The sequence below is a fragment of the Dasypus novemcinctus genome, chromosome 27 (assembly GCF_030445035.2).
Source record: "Dasypus novemcinctus isolate mDasNov1 chromosome 27, mDasNov1.1.hap2, whole genome shotgun sequence".
NCBI lineage: Eukaryota > Metazoa > Chordata > Mammalia > Cingulata > Dasypodidae > Dasypus > Dasypus novemcinctus.
Window position 1 is genome coordinate 44,654,996 of NC_080699.1, and position 6,000 is coordinate 44,660,995.

A 6,000-nucleotide genomic window follows, 5' to 3' on the forward strand; every position below is an offset into this window, starting at 1 on the left:
ACTAACATTTCATTTACCCTTTCACACAAAGCTCAAATACTTCCTCATATCATCTCTCCTTTTCTGCTGCATAAACCTTCTTCACAGTTCTCAGATGTTCTTCTAATCTGAAGCCAGCTGGGATATTTTTGCTCCATCACCAACTGCTTTTGTTACATCTGCCCCTGTTTTTTTCTCATCCTACTGTTTACTATGAGATGGTGCCTGTTGCAGAGCAAGCACAGAAGAGCAGAGCTGTTCAATCACAGCTGAATTTTCAGCTCTGTGTGGTCATTTTAATGTAATAATTCTTCTGTCTTCTTTTCCTAACTTTGCTGCTCCACAAGTTCATTGCAACTTGTTCGTTTTATCTGTATTTACTAATTTAATTCATTTTAATCTGACCATTTTAATACATTTCCTTCTCCCAATACATTTACTTCATACTGGTGATGTCCACTCCCTGCTCTTCCTGTGCTTGCGACCATTTTAGAAGACTCTTTCATTCCTGGCTTGCTGTGTTCTTGACTTCCTCAAGGCCAGTGACTGCAACTTCTACCTTATTTCAGCTTTCTATGCGCCACAGACTCCCTGGTTTTTGTCATCCAGGACAACCACACTTCCAATGTGTAACTAAATGCACATATCCATCCCATTCTGTTCTTCCAGCTCTCTAATTCTTGGAAGCTACCCCTATTGTAATACTACTTTTTATATTCAACCTCCCCGCCCCCCCCAAATTCCCTCCCTTGTCCTTACCCTCTACTGTGATCCATCACCTCAATCAGTATGGTCCAGCCCTCTGGGAACCTCCATTTGTCTTTCCATCATGCCCATAGTCAGCCTCCAGAGTGAGCTCAGGGCTCATCCTCTTTGCGCCCTCTTCAGCATTCCATCTGGGAGCCATTCATTCCTTGAGTAAAAGGTAAGTTCTTGTCTGTGGGTTTATATCCTGTGTCTTCTTTTCATGTGGTTAAAATGCATCCCTGGTGTGTGTCTCTCTCTATCTCTTCATCCTTTAATTTTCACATGCCAGCCAAGACTACATTGATTACATTCTTTCTTTTTCTCTTTCTACTTTTCCACAGCGCTGGCATAAGAGTCTTTTTTTTCTTCTTCTCATCATCAGAATGAGATAAGACTCAGGTATGAGATTAGGGGAAAAATAGAATAGGCTCATCACTTAGTTAAGCTAACTTATGGAAAAAGAGTTTTTCAAAGGATTAAGACTAGTTTGAGTTCCACATTGAGGTGGGGTCAAATCCTAGGGCAAGAAAATATTACTTCATCAGTCATTATCCTGTGTATATATTTCTGTAAGATACCTCTTGACTCATATGGTCCTTGTTGGGATTTGGGCATTCCAATATCCCTGGCTAAATTCAATGAAAATACTGCCAATCTCTCATCTCAACCCTAAACACAACCCAGGAAAACCCAAGTTTGTACCAATCTACCTGTTTGCCTTCTCTTCATTCTTTACAGTAGCTAGTGGTGGCAAAAATTCATAAATGAGTAACTTTTCTCATGGGCCTTCATGCTTAAGTGAGTAGGGCAGATATTTAATGAAAGAGTACAGATGAGTCTTTAATTACAAATAGTGGTTACTACATTTAAAAAAAGCGGTAGGACATATGAGAGAATTTAGATTTGGGTGGTAAGGGAAGATCTGCCTGAGAAGGTGACACTTAAAATGAGCCTGATGAGGAATGGGTAGTAGCAAGTGACAGATGGAAGGAGGCCATGTAGGGGAAACAATACCTTGATGTGTTGTAGAGTAGAAAAAGATCCATAAGCCTGGAGTATAATTAAGTGATCCAGAGAACAGTCAAGGTTTTATAAGAGAGGTAGGTCGTGGTCAGCTCACTTAGGGCCTCCCAGGCCAGGAAAAGGATTTTGACCTTTATCTTCAGAATAATGGGAAGCCATGGAAGAGCTCAGCAGGGGGAACACATGATCAGACTTGCATTATTATTATTTTTAAGTGATTCAGTGTGCATGGAAAAGGGGTTGAAGTGGGACAAAAGTGAGAGCTGAAAGATCAAAGACAAAATTTAACTTTAGGTGAAAATGCTCAGCTGGTCCATGCTGTCTCTGCACTGCCTGGAATGCTAAGGGATCCTGACAATGGAGGCCTAACACAGTCATAAGCTGTGTCTTTTATACATGTAATCACCTTGTATCATGTTCATTTGCTTATGAACATAAAAGTAGTGCTATTTGTTAACCAGTGTAATGTGATTTTCTCTACAGCCTCCCTCATACATGACCTTACCCCAATTCATTCTAGACATCTATTTATCTGTGGGAATATTAGAGTTTGTTGAAAAGCAGTGCAAAAGAAAAGACACAAGTAACAAGCTGTTTCTGTCAGTCAGAAGATGATGCAGAAGAAAAATAGCATCACAGATTGACTATTGTCTTGAGAGGAGATTTCCAGAATTCCTTCATTTCTGCCTTTTGTGTATTTACGGTCAATTTAAGAGTACCACACTGTAGGGTTGAAAAGCCTTACTTCTGACACGGAGGTAGGCTCCATGGCAGGGGAGCCCACTCGAGGCAAATCTGGCTCCCAGGGTACGTGTGGTGAAGTCTGGAGGCAGTTTTGATGATCCCAACGGGAGACGGTGCTCTGGACACCTGCTAGGTAGAGGCCAGGGACGCTGCTCAGCATTCTGCAGTACACGGGATGGCCCCACAACAAGAAACGATCCAGCCCAAAAGTCAGCAGGGCAGGGCTTGAGAAACTGTGCTCCAGGGCTAGGGTTCCAGTCTTTCAGGAATGCGAATCCTCAGGCCCCACCCTGGACCCACTGAATCAGGAATTTGGAGGTGGAGCCCGGTGCTCCTCCAGGTGATCCTGATGCCCACGGAGGCGACTGCACTGAGGAAGTAAGAAGAGGAGGCACGCGCTTTGCCTGGTTGTCTGCTGACGGGGGCATGGTGGGAGGAGAAGCACCAGAGAGCGGAGGGAGCCATGCTGCCCCAGGTCCTCCTTCTCCCCTCTGGGCTTCCAAGTGAAGGAGGCACCTGGGCAGGAGCTCTTGGCCCACTACCTATTTGGACAGTGGGGCAAAAATCACCTGGGGCAAATCAGTTTAACGGCACAGCCTGGCAGGCAGAAGAAGACCTATGGAGTTTGGCTTTCTCAAGCCACTACAAATTCCAGGTCCTGGGGTCAGCTGGCAGGCCTCTGGGGCACTTGGAAGAGTGGGTCCCAGAAGAGGTGAGCAGGCTGCATTAGGGCTACAGAGGAGACTGGAAGGAGGCACAGCTGGACTTCAGAGGTGCCATGAGCACCATGGATGCCCGAGTAGGCTAGCTGCACAGGGGCTGCCAGACCCCATCACCTGAGAGAGTCAGGTCAGGTGCCACCCACATCTGCATCTGGCAGGCCTCTGTGGCCAGGGACCTCTCCCTGGAGACCCAAGGAGACAGGGCAGCATGCCTGAGATTACTGACCCTTCCTTGCTGCAGTGAGTCTGTGGGAGCCATGTCTCCTTCCCTGGTGGGAAGGGCAGCAAGGTGAGAGGCCATCCTAGAGAACAAGAAACTGACCATACCCACAGAGGCCGTTTCAGTGATCAGACTGGACAGATGCATTACAGATAGATTATAGGAGTTACAATTCTCTGCACAAGTGAGTGGTGTGCACGTTTGTCATTCTGAAATTGTTGTATTTTTAGGGTCTATCACAGTTTTAAGTATAATAAATTTAGTAGAATTGAATATTTCCACCTAGATTCTGCTAAAAATCTCAGCACGGGTACTAAATGTCCATTATATCGGAAGTGAGTTTTGATTCTGTTTTCCAGGGGCAGGTTGAGGAAGACTGAGGAACTTGGGGACTATCAGAGAGCTCTCTCCTTTTCTTCTCTGTCATACAGAGGTCCCTGCATAGTAGGAAATATTTCAGTCAATGGCTCTCCCTTCTAACCATAGGAACAGAAATCCATATGGGAAGGGGGTAGGAAACCTGAGATGATTTGTAACCTGGTAAGAGCTTAGGTGGTTTCTAGGAGCTCTTCTTTCTCCTTTTGAACCTAAATTTAAACAGAAAATGCAAGTTGTCCTCAATTTTGAAAAATGTATGGAAGGAGAGGAAGTGAATCAGCACAAAGACATGGAAGGTCTTCAGGTTTGTAATCCCCCTGTAGACTTGCTGTCCTGTAGGTAACACCTTAATCTCTCCTCCCAAGCCTAGTGTGGCACCATCAAGGGCACAAGAGGCAACAGCCAATTCCAGAACCTCTCTGCCTTGTGAAGTCCAGCTAGTAGATCAGTCACCACTTCAAATGCTTAGGTGAGCAACCGCCTTACTTGCTGACTGGTTAGGAGAAATCTTGAGTGGAGGCCCTTCAATTCTAAAGAGACTACAAAACTTGGCTCAACAAAGAATTCTGAATTCTAGAGAGAGGAACCATCCAAGCAGCAGCACCTGAAGTCATTTTAGGAGCCCTTAACCACAGACATGGTGATAAGGCCACCCAGCATTGCCCAAAGAAGGCCCCTTGAAGAATGGGATATGCTGTGGTACCCTCTGAAGCTGGGGTCCATCTCTGCTCTGTGCAGGTGATACATGTCTGGTAGGGAGGGTCCTTTCAGCTAAAAGCTGAAAGCTACCTTGCTTGCTACCTGTTTCAGATTGTTATTTTTGCTTTAATAAAACTCATGAAGAGGAAAAGTGAAACCTGGTCTTCAGGAAAGAAGAGATTAGATCAAATAATGTGCACAGGAGCTAATACTCAGAGTTAAGGGCCCAGTGCTACTGACTTATGTAAGGCAGTACTTCCTCATATTTAGTTGTCATATTAGAATCACCTATAAGCCATCAAGAAGTATAGATGTCCAGCTTATTGAAGTAGCATGGGCCTTGATCTCTGTATTTTTACAAAGTTCTCCAAAGTGATGCTGATAAGCACCCCAATTTGGGGACCACTGTTCTGGGATGCTGGTTCTAAAAGCTGGTTGGTCGTTGGAATAATCTAGGAGTTTTGTTAAACTACTGGTGTTTGGGTCCCACCCCCAGAAGGTCTAATGTGATTGGTATGGAGTATAACCAGCATAGTAAGATTTTCTTATTTTAAATATTAATTTATTAAAAAAAAAAATAATAAATGCATATGTTTTATGGAAAATAACTATGTTTTCCCAAACAAAAGAATTTAGTGAGAAGAACAGCATTTTATATTTTTACAGATCTCTTTAATCTGGTTTAACAGAAAACAGCTAGATTCTCATATCTGCCTCTACATTCCATGTGTTGTGATATGCTGTTTCTTAGTTTCTTCAGGTTGCTATAACAAATTACCACAAACTGGGTGGCTTAAGGCAACTGGAATTTATTTTCTGACAGTTCTGGAGACTGCAAGTCTGAAATCAAGATATCCACAGGGCTACATTCTTCCCAAGGCTCTAAGGGAAGAATCCTTCCGTACCTTTTCCAGCTTCTGGTGGCCTCAGGTGACTTCTGGTGGCAAAACCTCGATATTTACCTCCATCTTCCCCATGTGTCTGTGTCTTGCCTTCTCTTCTTAGGAGGACCCCAGTCATATTGGATTAAGGGCCCACCCTAATCCAGCATGACCTCATCTTAACTAATTCTACCTACAATGACCCCCTTCCAAAATAAGGTCACATTCTGGTGGTCAGCACATCAACATATCCTTAGGGTGGGATGGGGTGGAAATTCAACCCAAAGCACATGTTATGTTGTTTTGGTTGAAGTATATGAAGAAAATATAGCTTCACACATATATGTAATTCAAACAAGGGGAATTTGAATAGCCTTCTTAGATAATTATTATGGCTATTCTTCTTTGGTAGCACACCAGACCTTGATATGAAGTAGTTTCCTAATGGTTAGTTGAAATGTGGAATCTAAAATAACATTCACTTCTTGAGCCTGGTCACATTAAAATACATTGGTATATCTTGCACTTTGAGTGGATCTTTAACACAATCATGATTTTGTAACATCATGCGTCGGTTCACTGAATTATATAGACCTTCAAAATATTG